The following is a 17,068-nucleotide window of genomic DNA, read 5'->3' on the forward strand; positions in this document are numbered from 1 at the left end:
CCCCAAGCTCGGAGCCCCACTTCGCCTGGCTGCCTCCCCCACATCCCCACCCCACGCCACGTCCCGTGCCTGACATTTCACGCGACACGACCCAACTCATTTATTAAGCATCCACTGTCTGCACCGCATCGTGGCTTCAGCAACTGCAGGAAGAAACGGGCCGGTGCCGGAAAAAACAAAAGCCCAAGCTTTGGGGGCTGAGGACAAACCCGAGAGGGAGCTGGCTGCCTCCGACGGGCAAGTCTAGAGGGAAGCCCCCAACGCTCCCCCCCGAGGGCCGTGACAGTGCCAGGGAAGAAACGGTCCAAGGGGCGCGCCAGGCCCGGGCCTCCCTGGAGTCCGCCGCAGACAGGGATGGAAGGGAAAGAGAACGGAGCCCGCATCCTTCGACCCTCCGCGTGCTCCTCAGCCCCCAAGAGCGCGACCCCAACTTCGTACCCCGGGAGAACGGCGAGCGCGGGGACCGAACCCCCGAGAGGCCGGAGTGGGCTGTCACTGGATCCTGCCTCCCTCCCCTGCGACCAGGGCCGGCCGCTCTCTCTCCCCCCAGGGTGACAGTCGTGGCGGTCGCGGACCCAGCGGCGTCTCCGGCCCGGCGTCTCCGCGCCACTGGACGCCAGCGCTGCCCCGCGCGGAGGGGGGCAAGTGCCGGAAAGACCGCCTGGGCCGCTCATTCCATCCCTCCCTGCCCCCCCCCAGCCCCGCCGGACTCCGGAAAAGCGGTTACCTGGCGCGCGGATGCGGCAAGGAGAAGCCCCCCAGGAAGACGAAAAGAAGGAAGAGGGGGCTCTCCGGCCCAGGAAGATTTGGGCAATTTGGTAGACTTGTTCCGCACAGGGTGACAGCTGTGCGCTGCGCACGCGCACCGGGACCCAGGCGCCCGATCACTCCGCGGTTCCTCACCCTCCCGTCGAGGGGATGGGAGGCAGCGGCGAAGGCGCGCGCACAGCGCTAGTCGGCGGCCCCCGCGCGAGGACGCGCGCGCCGTCACGTGACCGCGAGGGCTCGGCCCCGGGTGGGTCACGTGACCTTGCAAGCCGCTTAAAGGTGCCTGGCACCTTCTCGCTTTGAACTTAATCTTCCGCGTTGTTCCTCCTCTGGGTTTGCGACGTACATCTTGTTCTCGGGAGTCGGGCGTGTCCCCTTTTTTTTCCAAGGAGGGAAGACACTTGAGCAGAAGGAAGGAACAGGTGCAGAGAACCTTGCCCGGAAGCGCCTACCGGGTTCCCGCGGGGCTGGACCTGATGGAGTACACGCGCCACACGTCCTCCTGGGCTCCGGCATGGGCCTATGGCGGCCTCCGGCGCGCGGACGTCAGAGTAGCGTTGCTATGGGTGGGGCTTCGGAATGCCCTACGGAGCCTGGCTGGGATGTCGGGGTTTGCCTGGTGGGCAGCAGTGACAGCGTCGTGTGGCCAGATCTGCTGAGCCTCCTAACGGTGGAAGATGCCGAGTGGGCAGAGAGGCCACCTGCCAACTCGAAGGAGTAACTGTCGAGAGGCAGGGGTGTTAGCCACGGGGAGAGAAACTGTCCAGTGTTGCAGGCACCGCTACAGAGCATGTCTCGCCCGGCGCAGGTGTGGGCAGGATGTGGGGAGACACGAGGGTGGCTTCATTGTGAAACCGGGTTGGAGGTCTTTGAAAAACTAGGGGTTAACACAGTTTAGCCTCATTGTAGTAGTTGGAGATGCAGGTGCTTCCGTAGTACTTAAATTAGTTTGCTACAACCTGTTGCTTCTGCGCTGTAACTCCGCCTTCCAAGGTGTCCAAAGAAACTGCCAGTGACTGGCTGGGCACCAGATGCTTTGCAAGCTAAACAATTATTTTTAACTTCCTGCAAAGTTCCCAGCTGGGCCCCTTGTAACGAGTCCTCTAACGTCTTATCAGCTAAGAAAGACTGCACGGATCCTTGCAGTACACTTGGGGTGTCTAATATGCTGGAGTTTTTTGCTACAATACTTTGTAGATTTTTTAAAGTATCTCAACAGACCGACTTAGCACAGCCTCCTCTAAGGGAAAAGCAATTGAAGATGGTGCGGAATATGGTTTAGTAAAATAAAGCTAATGGGATTAGGGGGTCACCCACATTTCTTCAAGTTATTACATTAGAATAAAAGGTTGTGACCGATATGGAAGGGATGATGCTAAGCAAAGTAAGTCAAGAGAAGGAAAAACACTGGATAAATTTACTGACACTTAAAATATAAAGAAAAAAAAAAGCAAACTAGCAGACAAAACTAAACCAAAATAATCCCTAGAAATCTTGACTGCAGAACTGAGGTTACCAGACGGGAAAAGGGAAGAACCAAAGGACTATAGTAGAGAATCTTCAGTGGTGGGTGTGGTGTAGCAACATACTTTTGAAGAGGTGTGCACCTATCTCCCTAAAACTGTGTTGTAAATCAAATTTACCTCGATTAAAAAAAAAAAAAGACTTAGGCTCCAGTACCCACATATACTTCTAAAAATGTACACACAAATGGGAATTTCCCAAATGTCTGTACTATGAGAATGCCAATCTTCCTTGCACCTCAGCTGGATGTGCTAAAATAGGTATATTTCTTAACGAGTTTATTTAGGGCTTATTGTAGGCTTAACACTTTTTTTATGAACTTCAGATATACTAACTAATCTTTTTTTAAAAAAGATTTATTTATTTTTTATAAGAGCTGGGGTACAGGCCAGAGGCCCGAGAGGGTGAGAGGATTCACCAGAGACAGAGCAGGGAGCAGAATAGGCAGAAGACAGAAATACACTGCTGAGGGGAGCAGTGGGCGAGACAGGAGAGAGCTGCCACACCATGGTCTGCTGGCTGGGATGGAACCCACACTGCAGAGGCTGCAGACAACTTCACAGCGCAGCACTCAACCTGCTTCACCAACGGGGAGGACCATACTAACTAATCTTAATAATCACTCAATGAATAGGTGTTATTATTATCTCCTTATTACAGGTATGAAAACGGAAGGAGATTTAAAAATATGTCAATCAGCTAATAAAACAGAGTCTTTGGGAATACATATGCTGTATTATACTAGAACATGGTTCAGCAGAATTGAAAGTCTGGAAAATTGAACTCAAGTTGTGTCACAATTTACAGATGCATGATGTTCAACAAATAACATTTGTTGAACATAGTAAATTAGGTTTCATTTTTAAAACTGAAAAATGAAAGTGATATATCAGCCTCGCTGACTGCTCTGAGCATTTTTGAACATCAAAGAAGATACTGTAAAATATCAAAATATATTAAAAAGTGTGAAGTATTGTGTGAAACTATTAAGCATTTAACAGTTATGGATACTGAAGTAAGCCTGCTAGAAAATCAACAAGATTCATGGCACAGAAGACTGTGTTGCATCCTTAATGTACTAAAATACTTTTAGGTTGTGAATTACAATGAAAATTAACATTTTAACCATATAGTAGATTATTTAGATCCAATTAAAAGCTCCAATTGTGGGGGCTCTCTGGTGGTGCAAGGGGTTAAGTCACAGCACTATCAAGCTATCAACAGGCACTGCAGCACCAGGGAGATCCTCCCCCAGGGAGCTAACCCACATGGAACAGCAGACCTCTCCTGTCTCACTCCTGCTCCCCTCAGCAGTGTATTTCAGTAGATCTGCCTGTTCTGCTCCCCACTCTCTCTGGTGAATCCTCTCACCCCCTGCACCTCTGGCTCACACAACAGTTCTTGTATGCATAAGTAAATAAATCTTTAAAAAAAAAAAAAGTTCCTTAAAAAAATGGTGGTAGTGGGCCTCCCCTGGTGGTGCAGCGGTTGAGCACTGGGTTGCAAGGCTGCCCACAGCCTCTGCAGCGCCGGTTCGATCCCCGGCCGCCGGCGAGGGTCCCACCAAAAAAAAATAAAAAAGGTGGTAGTGATGAGGAGAAATAGAAACACCCATAGAAATATATATACATATACATGAAATGACATGTACAAGGTATAGCAGCATTACATGTGCCACACTAAACTAGAAATAATGCAAATATGGAATAGTAGAATGGTGTTGTGTAAGTGCTGGTATATTTCTGCAACAGAAAACTACACAATAAAAAAGAATGAATTACTGCTATGTAAATTAGAACTGGCTCAACCTCACAAACACAGTTAAATGAAAGCAGTCAATCATCTGTGTGGTGACATTTGTGTAACATTTAAAAACCGACAAAACCACAATGTAAAAAGTCAAAATAATGGTTGTCTTTGAAGAGGAAAACAGAGTGATTGGGAGTGGTAGGGTAGGGAAACTTGAGTTGCTGGTTATGTTCTATTTTTTGTACTTGAATGGTAATAATTGTGATAATTCATTAAGTTGGTTTACTTATATACCTTTATATATGTGACATTTAACCAAAAAAGCTTTCCAAACAATTAATTTTATTTTTTGCATTAAATTTTTTTACCAACCATATTTTGACAGATGGGCCACACGGGTTGACTCAACTTGAAAACTAAAGGATGAAACTTCTGCACACCTTCCACTTCCTTATCCATAAATTTTTTTGTTGTTGTATTAGAAAAAGGAGAAAACTTAAGGCAAAAACATGTGAAAGAAAACAATATCCTTTTCCTTTTGGTCCTATTGGGCTTCAGTAATAATTTCACTCACTGAAAGAGTTTTCTCTCTTTAATTCTTTCATTTCCTTTACTGTGTGTGTGTACATGTACATGTATGTGTGTGTATATATTTTATACATATACCATACCATGCCTAACATCAAAGCACCAATAGCCCCCACTATAGTCTACCTTTGTCAGTTAGGCCCCCTCTCCCTTTTAATTCCTCACTGCCAACCCTCCCTCTCTGGTAGCCTCAGTTCTGTAGACAGATTTGTAATGGTTTGTATTTGTCTGTTCCTTGCTCTGTTTCTTTATATTTGTAGTGCCAGGATGACCACAGAGCTGGTTCATCTATGATCTGAGCAGACGGGTAAAAGAGTCCTGGAGCCCTGGGTGGCTTTCTCAGGCTTTTATTGAGCTTTTACATGTAGTGCAGCAACTAAGTACACTAGCAGGCAGGGGTTGGGGAAGGGACCAGGAGACCAGAAGGCCTCCAAACCCGGGGTAAATCTTCACTCTGGGCTTCTCTGGCCTGCTCTCTCTTCTGTCCTGCCTCTTTCTTCTGCTTCTGCTCCTCTTGGGGAATATCTCAATACTGAGCCATGGTCCACAGAAGTAAACAACAAAGCTTACAACAATGTACCAACTGCAGGTGCCCCCTCAGGCAGGGCAATCCTAATGGTGGGAGGGCAGAAAAGCCTGAAAACCATTTACCCTACAATATTCCACTTATGAATGAAATCCCACAGTTTTTGTCTTTCTCTTTCTGACTTATTTCATTTAGCATGATCTCCTCCACTTAGTTCCATATATGTTGTTGCAAATGGCAAGATTTCATTTTTTTATAGCTGACTCGTATTCGTGTATGTATGTGAGTGTGTGAGTGAGTATGTGTGTGTGTGACATCTTCATCCACTCAGTGGGTACTGGGTACTTAGCTTGTTTCCATAGCTTAGCTATTGTAAATAGGAGCATCATCATTTTTTTTCTTCATCAGTTTTATAATCGAGAGAGCTTTTCCTCCCTTTTGGATATATCTGAAGTACTTTCATTTTTTCTTGAGTTTGATATTTTGCTCACTGTAACTTCCTCTTCCTGTAGCTTGACAGAGCTGGTGCTTGACTATCTCTTCAAGTAATTTTGTTTCATCAAAAACTATCTTATCACTTAAAGGCAACTGAATTCTTATTTTTCCATGAACATGAAACTTTTCTACAGGTTTATTCATATTTTCTTTCCAGTACACACAATAACAAGACTATGTTTCACTGGTTGTACATTACTTTCCTAGTGTTTTCTAAGTTTACCCAGCCTTTTTATCAGAGAGATATATTTCTATTTTGTTGGCTAGTCTTTTTAAGTGAATTATTAGCTTGTGAGTCTTCTGTTGATAGTATGACACCTTTTCAGAAATTTATTTTTTTCTATTCAATTTAAGTTTATCCTTCACATAACTTGATGTTTACTTACTGGGTTTATTCTGATCTTTGTTGAAAAAGAATTGTCACACTAAAAGAGAAATGTCATAAAGACACAATTAGTGACATCCCTGGAAATACCCTATAAGTATGATAGTTCATTGACAAATTTATTCCAGAACGTCCAGATTAACTTCAACAGATGTTGTAAATAGTGCTGCAATGGACTACAAGTGCATATATCCCTATAGAAAAGAGTATGAAGTTTCCAAAATATTAAACAGAGAGCTACATGTGATCCAGCAATCCCTCTCAATGCATCCACTCCAAGAATATGAAAACACTAAATCAAAGGGATATATGCACTCGTAGTCCATTGCAGCACTATTTACAACAGCCAAGCTATGGAAACAACCTAAGTGCTCAACAATAAATGAATGAATAAAAAGATGTGCTGTATATATACAGTGGGACAATATCTAGAAATAAAAAAAAAAAAACTTTGCCAAATTGCAACAACATGGAGGAAATAGGGATTACATTAAGTGAAATGGAGTGAAATGGAGATTAAGTGAAATTAATTAGAAGAAAGACAAATACTGCATAAATTCACTCATATGTAGAATATTTAAAAAAAAAAAAAAGTAAAAGAAAAGACAAAACCAAATCAAAACCCTAGAAATCTGACTGCAGAACTAAAGCAACCAGAAGTCAAGGATGGGAGATTTAGAGCAAACAGGGAAGGGACTCAATGGGTTACAGTGGAAGTTTATTAGTGCTTTGGTGGTAGATGTGGTATGATAACTTACATTTGCATAGGTGTGAGCCGATACCCCTAAAACATATATAGTGTTGTGAATCAATGTTACCTCAATAAAAATTTAAATTAAAATGAAATTCCTTAGGCATTGATGATCCTGTTTCTAAGCTCCACAGGCATGATATTTTAGAGAAGGGGTTCTCAAAATTTATTCCAGAAACAGGCAAAGTTAAAATTATTTTCATAATAACTCTTTATTTGCCTTTTTCTCTTTCATTCCCTCTCAATCGCAAGTGGAGTTTTCTGAGGTTAGAATTAGGAGTGATTTTACCACTACTCTGAAGGCTAATGGATGGGTACTTCTTTTTTATTGTGTTTAAATTTTTTGTTTTAAATTCTAATATGATAAATATTGATGGATATATCCACAAAGACAATTTTTAAGAAATCAAAAAGTTTGAGAGAAAATATCCTAAGTCTAAATTTTCCTTCACTCATGATTGTTGGTATGCTCCTCTGGCTGTAAGTCCCAGCTTAAGGGGGCCTTTCTTTTCTGGGAAAAGGGGGAAAGGCTTGACCAAGATGAGGCACCCCTGCTGCCCCTAACACTGACCAAAGCCTCAAGAGCCAAGAAGCTGTGTGTCTGGAGATTAAGGGGGTTTAAGGAGAAGGGCCTTCAGTGTGCCTGTGGCAGGCTCAGTGAGTTGTTTGTCCCTTTCTAATTGAAAAAGCTCTCTACCTGCACCTTCTCTCGTTACAGACTCCTCCAAGGGTCATAATGGCTCACCTGCTTTCATCTATCCTTGTCCTGCAACACTCAGGCTTCTGAAGTGTGTGCCCAACCTCATTCATGGACATTAGAAAGAGCCTCATGGAATGAAGAGAAGACATCAGTTTTACTAAAATGGAAATAAGGAGACAGCCTGTCTACTATAGGGGTTTCTGCAATAATTCCAAATATGTTGTCCTAAAAAAAAAATCTCAGAGTAGTTGTGGACTGGATTAGGGCAAATTTAAAACTTTGTGTCTAGGATACTTTATATCCAGGATGCTTTGTATCCATGGCACTGAGAAATCCCACTTCTTACTATCCTCTGAATAGTATTCCATTGTATATATAAACCACATCTTGATCCATTCATCTGCTTGGGGGCATTAAGGCTGTTAACATATCTTGGCTATTGTAAATAGTATTGCAATAAACACAGTAGTGCCAGTTTCCTTTCAAATTAGTGTTTTTGTATTCTTTGGGTAGATACCTAGCAGTAGAACTGCTGAGTGGTATGGCAGATCTGTTTTTCTAGTGTTCTCAGCAATCAAGATAGATAAACTCACGCCATTTGCACCAACATAGATGGAGCTAGAAGGGATTATACTAAGTGGGTGAGGGGAGTCAAAAGGAGATAAATACAGATGGTTTCATTTATATGTGGAATATAGAAAAAACAAAAGGTGAGACAAAGACAAATCCTGAAAGTTGACCATAGCTCTGAGGCATCCAGGCAGGGATGGGCAGGAAGGAGAGGGGGAGGAGTGAAAAACAGGAGGGGAAAAACCACAATGGACTAAAGTTACCAAAAGTGGGAGGTGGTAGGGAGGGAGTAAAATGGAGAGGAGGATCCAATGGTAGATTACTAGGGTTTTGGTGGTGCTTGTGGGGAAATATTAATAACATAGAATTGTAGAGATGTAAACCTATACCCCTAAGATATACACTGTGATATATATTAATATTACCTCAATAAATATATCTTTAAATGAATGAATGAATGAATGAATGAATGGAGCCTCCCCTTGTGGCGCAGGCAGTTGAGCGCAGCGCTGTGAAGCTGTCCACAGCCTCTGCAGCGCGGGTTCAATCCCAGCCAGCAGGCGAGTATCCCATATGGTGAAGCAGACCTCTCTTGTCTTGCCCCGCTGCTCCCCTCAGCAGTGTATTTCAGAGTCTGCCTGTTCTGTTCCCCGCTCTGTCTCTTGGTGAATCCTCTCACCTTCCCACGCATCTGGCCTGTACCCCGGTTCTTGTATGCAAATAAATCTTTAATAAATAAATAAATAAATAATTTTTTTAATGAATAAATGAATTGATGAATCAAATTCTAGAGTGTGCAGCTGCCCCCTCAGTAACCTTATGTGGGGATAGCATTCTTCATCAAATTTTATTAACAAACTGAGAAATGGCTTCATAATTTTTTATCTGCAGTTTCCTAAGTAGTTTAACATTCCTAAATAGTTTAACAGTGTAGTCGGGGGTTTCTAACAACTAACGCAGCCACTTTTTCACCAAAATAGGGATTTCTAGATGATTTTCAGCATTTTCTTAAGATTTTTCCTATAAGGCTTTCTTCAATAGTTCCCAAACATTAATGTGCAGAGAGAAATTCCACTTGGACCCAGAATATTTACACTGTTTTACTGGCATCACCCTAGTTATCAATGGGCTATATAAGCTAATTCTTGCTAAAGAAAGGTGGGCCTCCCCAGTGGCGCAGTGGTTGAGCGCTGGGTTGCGAAGCTGCCCGCAGCCTCCACAGCACCGGTTCGATTCCCCGGCTGCTCCCCAGCCACCAGAGGTGGGTCCCACATGGTGCGCAGACCTCTCCTGCCGCCCACTGCTCCCCTCAGCAGTGCATTTCAGTCCTTCTGCCTACTCTGCTCCCCTTCTGGCTCTGGTGAATTCTCTCACCTTCCCGCGCTTCTGACTGCACCCAGTGCTAAATCTTAAAGAAAAGAAAGAAATATGCCACAGTTACAGCAGACACCTTACTTCGATTTTTCTGTGCCCTTCGTATTTGCCAGATCTTTTTCCAATTATTCTCTATTCATCTCTTGCTTCGTTGAAGTGAAGCTGCTAATAGTTTTTCACAGTCACATGTGAACTAAATTCTGAGTTCTTCTAAGTTTGGAAATAAGTTTTTCCAGAGACTGTCACCACTGACACTACAAAGTCAGCCTGTTTCTCAATCCATCCCACCCAATGCTATCCCCAGATAAGGTTTCTGTTTTTGATGAGATTAGTCTCTAATGCCCTTAAGTATATAAGGAGGAAACTATAGTTGTGGAGTTGAAGACTTGGGAAGATCCACTGAGGGGGCAGCTGCACACTCCAGAGTTTGTTTTATTCATTCATTCATTCATTCATTCATTCACTAAGGATGACATAATGTTATTTGGATGAAGTCTGTTTTTTGCATGGTCAGACTGGGAGAGGATTTCATGTTAGTGAGTCTCTTAGCTACTACATCTACCCTTACAAGTCAGATGTAGATTCCATATAGTAAAGCAGAAAATCTTATATTTTTTTCCCTTGCTCTAGTTTCCTTTAGTTAACAACAGCAAACAAATAACAAAATAAACAGATGTAAACTCTAGGTAAGCTTGTTGCTGATTAACTCAGTAAACAGATACTCCTTCAGCCATGAATTGATTATAGCTGTGTACAAGGTGATTATGGCTTTCCTGCACAAAGTGTCTCAGTCACGGCACTGAACAGGCTAAAGACCCTATTACTGACAAGATCATTTCTGCTGACCTAATTTCATTAGCAATACTTAAAATAAGAGGATTAATTATCTAGCACCTGTACGTATTAGTCTTCTTGATACCCTGTTATTTTTATATCGGGTAAGCCTTTGTCAGCACCATTTTTTGTATAAGAAAGCCACATCTATGTTTGATACTATTTCAACATCATTTTTGTTTTTAAACCTAGACTTAACATTTAAAGCAGTATAAGAAATCTGGCCTCCCTGGTGGTGCAAGGGTTATAAGCACAGCACTGTGAAGCTATCTGTAGCCTCTCCAGCACAAGTTCGATCCCTGGCCAGCCAGGGAGCTACCCACATGGTGCAGCAGACCTCTCCTAACTCACCCACTGCTCCCCTCAGCAGTGTATTTCAGTCAGTCTGCCTGTTCTGTTCCCCACCCTGGTGAATCCTCTCACCCCACCCCCAGCACCTCTGGCCTGTACCCCAGTTCTTGTATGCATAAATAAATAAAAATATTAAAAAATAAACCATATAAGAAATCAATGTATTGTACAACTTAAACTTATACAATATTATATATAAATTATATCTCAATTTAAAAAAAGGAAAAAGGTGAAGTTGACACTTCTTAGCAGCTCTTTTTAGTATGTTCTTTTGGAGAGTAGCTAATTCCTAGTCACTCTTGTGACCAGACAGCAATACCACAAAATTCAAATAAAAAGAAGTGCAATTTATCAAAAGGGTTAAGATTAAGGTTCCCGATCATGTATAAAAAATTTGAAACACAGCTGAAAATTCCCCGCCCCTCCTGTGTTTAAATGCCATTATGAAATGCATGTATGTAAACATCTCAGAAGGAGATTTAAACTTTGAGAGAAACATGTAGAATAACTTCTCAGAAGAGTTGAGTATTTGAAGAATGTAGAGAAACTTGAGATATAATATATCCTTTACTGTATTTGATAGTTTACTTGAACACACATAAACACTTTACCATAGCTAACTGGGTAGTGGAGCCCATCAGCCCAATTGTGTAGTGGAGATGGATCATGAGACCTAAGGAGAAAGAAAAATGGGCATTTCAAGTCTAGTTACTAATATGAAAAAAATATATAGTAAAGTACCATTCTTCAAATAAGACAATTTTCTTAATTTTAGAAATAAAATGAAAACTTAAAAAAACACCATAGCAGGGACCTCCCTGGTGGCACAGGCGGTTGAGCTCAGCGCTGTGAAGTTGTCCGCAGCCTCTGCAGTGCCAGTTCAATCCCTGCCGGCCTCGGAGCAACCCACGTGGCGAGCAGACCTCTCCAGTCTCGTCCGCTGCTCCCCTCAGCAGTGTATTTCCTCAGTCTGCCTGCTCTGTTCCCTGCTCTGTCTCCGGTGAATCCTCTCATCCTCTTGCACATCTGGCCTGTACCCAGGTTCTTGCATAAATAAAATAAATCTTAAAAAAAAAAAAACAACAACACCATAGGTCCCCCCTGGTAGCACAAGGGGTTAAGACACAACCTATGGAGCAATCCACAGCTGCTGCAGCACAGTTCAATCTCCTGCCAACCAGGGAGCAACCCACGTGGCACAGCAGACCTCTTCTGTCTTGCCCACTGCTCCCCTCAGCAGTGTATTTCAGTCGATCTGCCTGTTCTGTTTCCCACTGTGTCTGGTGAGTCTCACCCCTCCCCACACACACACACACAACCCTCTGGCCTGTGACCCAGCTCTTGTATACATAAATAAATAAATCTTTTTTAAAAAACCATACAGAAGATATAAATGACAGAAAACTCAGTTAAACTGAGAAGAGAACAATAGAAATTATTGAAATTGAACCAAGAAGGTGGGGGAAGCGCCTCTCTCCACTAAAAATAAACTCATGGATCCATAATAATGTAAATAATACCAAAAAGATTAATATTAATGTCACTGGTGTTTCAAAAGAGGAAAAAGTGTTTGTGTATGTATAAAATACTTGAATGGCTAACAATTTACCAAATTTGTCAAGACAACAACCTATAAATTCAAGGTGAGATGTTAAACAAAACCACAAATGAACCTGAATTAACATGAAAACTAAAGACAAAGAAAAGCTTGATGATAACCAGAGAATACAGAATACTTATAGCCACACAATGATTTAAAAGACTGCAGAGACAAAAGAAAGTATTTTTTAAAGTGCTAAAATTAAAGAGATGTCAACTCAGAATCCTGTACCTAGTAAAAATGCTCTTTAAGAGTAGAAATAAGATAAGGACATGTTCAAATAAAAGAAAACTAAGAGAATTTGTTGGGGAAAAAAACCACAACTTTAAAAAAATTACTAAAGGCATAAGGGAAATATCAGAAAATAGAAACATCAGAAAGGAAGAAAAATATGACATATAAATACCTAGATAAGTTGAATAGCTTATTATTTTTTTTGAATAGCTTATTATTTTGATTCTTTAAAATGTTTGTTCAGAAGATGTGGTACATATCACCATGGAATATTACTCAGCATGCAAAAAAGATAAACACATGCAATTTGCAGCAACATGCATGGATGGCACTGGAAGGGATCATGCTCAGCGAAATAAGCCAGAAAGAAAAAGAAAAATACCGGATGGTCTCACTCATAGCAGGAATCCAGAAAACTTAAATAAGGGACCAGGAAAAAGAATAACTATAAGAAAGAAAATATCAAAATCAACAAATAACTATGAACAAAGACACACTATGGGGAGTGGGGAGCGGGGAAAGGAGGGCTTGGGGTAAAAATAAGGGGGTTGTAATTGAATATAAAAATAAAATTTAAATTAAAAATAAATAAATAAAATGTTTGTTCATTGAAAGTAAAAATTATAAGATTGACTTATTGAGTTTTCCATATATATAAATGTAATATATCTGATAACGATGACAAAGGGAGAAAAAAATAAAGGGTGTTCCACTTACAATGATAAAATATTGTTTCTAAAGAAACTGTGCAAAGTAAAATATGTACATTATAATTTCTGGAGTAATCACTACATACAACTGTTTAAAGAGAAAAGCTAAAAATGTAATCAATAACTTAAAATGGGACACCAAAAACTTATTTCCCAAAGCTAACAAGAGAGGTGAAGGAAAGAAGTGAAATAACATATAAAATAATCAGAAAACATATAATAAAATGATGTAAATTAAATATTTAAGCATATTCATAATATTCATTAAGAATGGATTAAGAAACATGATAGAGCTTAAAAAAATTTTTTTAATCACATGACCTTCTATATGCTGACTACTAGAAACTCACTTAAAACATAATGATATGGGTAGATTAAAACTTAAGGGGTGGGGCCTCCCCGGTGGCGCAGCAGTTCAGCGCTGGGTTGCGATGCTGCCCGCAGCCTCTGCGGCACCAGTTCCATCCCTGGCTGCACCCCGGCCACCGGAGGAGGGTCCCACATGGTGCGCAGACCTGTCCTGCCACCCGCTGCTCCCCTCAGAGTGTACTTCGGTCCTTCTGCCTGCTCTGCTCCCAGCTCTTGCTCTGGTGAATTCTCTCACCCTCCCACGCTTCTGACTGTACCCAGTGCATGTATAAACAAAACAAATAAATAAATAAATAAAACATGCCTCTATTAAAAAAAATAATAATAATAAAATAAATAAATAAAAAACTTAAGGGGTGGGAAAAATTGTAAACGCTGAAAACAAAGTTGGAGTAGCAATATTAATGTCAAACCTACACTTCATATATAATGTCAGGTATTGAGTAGGCATATCAGTTATCAATTGGTCTGAAACAACTCCCAAAATCAGTGGCTTAAGACAAAACGTATTTATTATCACACAGTTTCCGTGGGTCAGGAATCTCAGCATGGCTTAGCTAGGATTGTGTTTTCACCTAAGGATGGATCTGCTTCCACACTCACACATATCATTGTTGATAGGCTCAGTTTATTTATTTTTTTAAACTATATATGACAGATATTTATTTAAAATACCTTCTGCTGCATATATTAACATTTTTCTACCTTTTTTTTATAATAAATTTTATTTTTATATTCCCCATACAATTGCAACCCCCCCATTCTGACCCAATCCCTCCCCTCCCGCCCCCCACCCCCCAAAAGTGTCTCTGGTTCATAGTTTTTTGTTGATTTTGATTTTCACTTTCTTATAGTTATTCATTTTCCTGGTCCCTTATTTAAGTTTTCTAGATTCCTGCTATGAGTGAGACCATCTGGTATTTTTCTTTTTCTTTTGGCTTATTTCGCTGAGCATGATCCCTTCCAGTGCCATCCATGTTGCTGCAAATTGCATGTGTTTATCTTTTTTGAATGCTGAGTAATATTCCATGGTATATATGTACCACATCTTCTTGATCCAGTCATCTGTTTTTGGGCATTTGGGCTGTTTCCAAAGCTTAGCTATTGTAAACAGTGCTGCTATAAACATAGGTGTGCAGGTGCTCTTTGGAATTGATGTTTCTGTGTCCTTTGGGTAAATACCTAGGAGTGGAATTGCTGGATCATGTGGAAGCTCTATGTTAGTAGGTCAAGAAATCTCCACACAGCTCTCCATAGTGGTTGGACCAGTTTGCACTCCCACCAACAGTGCAGAAGAGTTCCTTTTTCTCCACAACCTCGCCAACATTTGTTGTTGCTAGTTTTTTTAATATGTGCCATTCTCACTGGTGTAAGATGGTATTGTTATAGGACAGGGAGGGGCAGCCACATCTGTGTCCTAGTCCATGACCAAAAGACAAGCGCAGTTTCTTCACGTGTCTCTAGGCTCCATGTGCCTCCTCCAGGTCTCCTGGCTCCATCCTGCTTCCTTCCTCAGTCTCTTCTGCAGCTTCTCCTCTTCCTGCTCAGCTCCACCCTCCCTTGGGAGGGGCAGGGAACCTCCCCCTTTCCTGGGGACCACCCTGTTACAGTATCTCATGGTAGTTTTGATTTGCATTTCCCTGATGACAAGTGATGTTGAACATTTTTTCATATGCCTGTTGGCCATTTGCATTTCCTCTTTAGAGAAGTTTCTTTTAGCTCTTCTGCCCATTTTTTGACTGGGCTATTTTCTTTGTTGTTGTTGAGTCTCATCAGCTCTTTGCAGATTTTTGTGATCAGTCCTTTATCATTAGTGTTGGGTGCAAAAATGTTCTCCCAGTCAGTGGGGTTTCTCTTTGTTTTTTTATTGTCTCTTTTGCTGTGCAGAAGCTCTTTAATTTGATGTAGTCCCAGCTGTTTATCTTTGCCTTCACTATCACTGCTTTGGCTGATGTGTCTGTAAAGATGTCTTTGATGTGCAAATCACGCAGCGATAGGCTCAGTTTAGTTCCTCATTGACAGTTTGCCAGAGGCCACACTTAGTTCCTCACCACATGGATCTCTCCAGAGCAGGCCTTACAGTAAGTGCACAAGAATAACCACAGGGAGAATGTAAGCAAGAAAAATGTACAATATATTATGAACCTAATCATCTTCTTATCATTAGAAATAAGTTGCCAAGTCCAGCCAACTTTCAAGGGAAGGACTTACTTAAGGGTACAAATAACAAGAGGTGAGAATCATGCCTCTGTCATTTCAGAGGCATTCCATAGGCACCATTACATAATAATGAAAGGTTCAACTCACAAGAAGCATAACACCTCTAGGTAGATATAGCTAACAGCTTCAGAATATATTAAGTAAAACTGAGAGAACTGAAAGTGTTAGGGGGAAAAGGATGTCCCAAAGCAAATTCCATATAGGCTTTGTGGACTCCACCCCACCCAGGTCAAAGCCAAAGACACTGGGAACTCCAAATCCCATCACCACCAAAGGGAAGGTGGCTGGGACCTGAGGGTGGGGTTAAGCAGCCAAGTGGATACAAAAGGCAGACACGCGGGCTTTGGGGGCTCTCCATTTTGGCTCTCCGCCAGCTTGCAGCGTCCGGACAGCTCAGAGAGAGACTTTGGTTTCCAGGTCGTCGGATCGGGTAGGACGCATTAAAGACTTTATTTCCCTATTTTCTCCCTGAGTTGTATATTTTCCTTATTTCTTTTTCTCTTGTAAATAAACCTTTTATTAACTTTTGCGTGTGTCTGTAGTAGAGTATTCATAAGTCCCTTTAAAGGGCGCAGGTGAGGACCCACAGCCAGGAACCCGTTCAATATCGGGGTTGCTCTATAACAAAAGGTGAAGCAGAAAAATTCACAACTATAGTTGGAGATATTGTTATAGGACAGGGAGAGGGGCAGCCCAAACCCCGCAAACCTGCCTATTCTACATGGGTTCTGCCATCCGCCGCATCAACACAAAACATATGAGACTTTAATGGGAAGGAACTTTAATTAAACTAGGAAACAACACAGGTAAGGCAAAGAGTCTAGTTTCTAAATGAAGCACCCAAAGTTACCCATCCCCTCGTGGGTAAAAGTCCATCCATATGGGATTGGCCCAGAACAAGGCCCCAAAGCCTGCTACAAGTCTAAAGCATCTTCCAGTGGGGACCCACAGAAAAGGGTCACAAACAACCGGACAAGCCCGGAAGGAAAAGAGCAAAATCAACATCCAGATAAAAGCTGCCATTGTCACCTCCCCACGGTCTCACCCACATCTGTGTCACCCAGTCCACGACCAAAAGACAAGCACAGTTTCTTCACGTGTCTCTAGGCTCCACGCGCCTCCTCCAGGTCTCCTGGCTCCATCCTGCTTCCTTCCTTCCTCAGTCTCTTCTGCAGCTTCTCCTCTTCCTGCTCAGCTCCACCCTCCCTTGGGTGGGGCAGGGAAACTCCCCCTTTCCTGGGGACCACCCTGTTGCAATATCAACATTCCTACCTTACTGATAGAAGCTGTAGACAGAAATTTAGCAAAAAGGAAATCTCA

At 42.0% G+C, this 17,068-nt stretch overlaps 1 protein-coding gene across 6 annotated transcripts in view; it reads right to left on the reverse strand.

Annotated features, from left to right (window-relative positions):
• Nucleotides 1-17,068, reverse strand: part of KDM4C (lysine demethylase 4C) — a 415,273-nt gene that overhangs the window by 362,899 nt on the left and 35,306 nt on the right. Inside the window, exon 2 of one of the 6 annotated variants that reach the window (XM_037493848.2) lies at nt 11,227-11,288. The exons of 3 other annotated variants lie outside the window; for them this stretch is intronic. The gene's annotated coding sequence lies outside the window, so the exon portion shown is untranslated. Of the gene's footprint in view, nt 1-438; nt 457-727; nt 929-11,226; nt 11,289-17,068 lie in introns of those variants that run through there. 2 more of the 6 variants (XM_037493846.2, XM_054689302.1) reach the window with 2 other exon arrangements.

Source organism: Talpa occidentalis, unplaced genomic scaffold (assembly GCF_014898055.3).
Source record: "Talpa occidentalis isolate TD23 unplaced genomic scaffold, MPIMG_talOcc4v2.1 talOcc4.7, whole genome shotgun sequence".
Classification (NCBI taxonomy): Eukaryota; Metazoa; Chordata; class Mammalia; order Eulipotyphla; family Talpidae; genus Talpa; species Talpa occidentalis.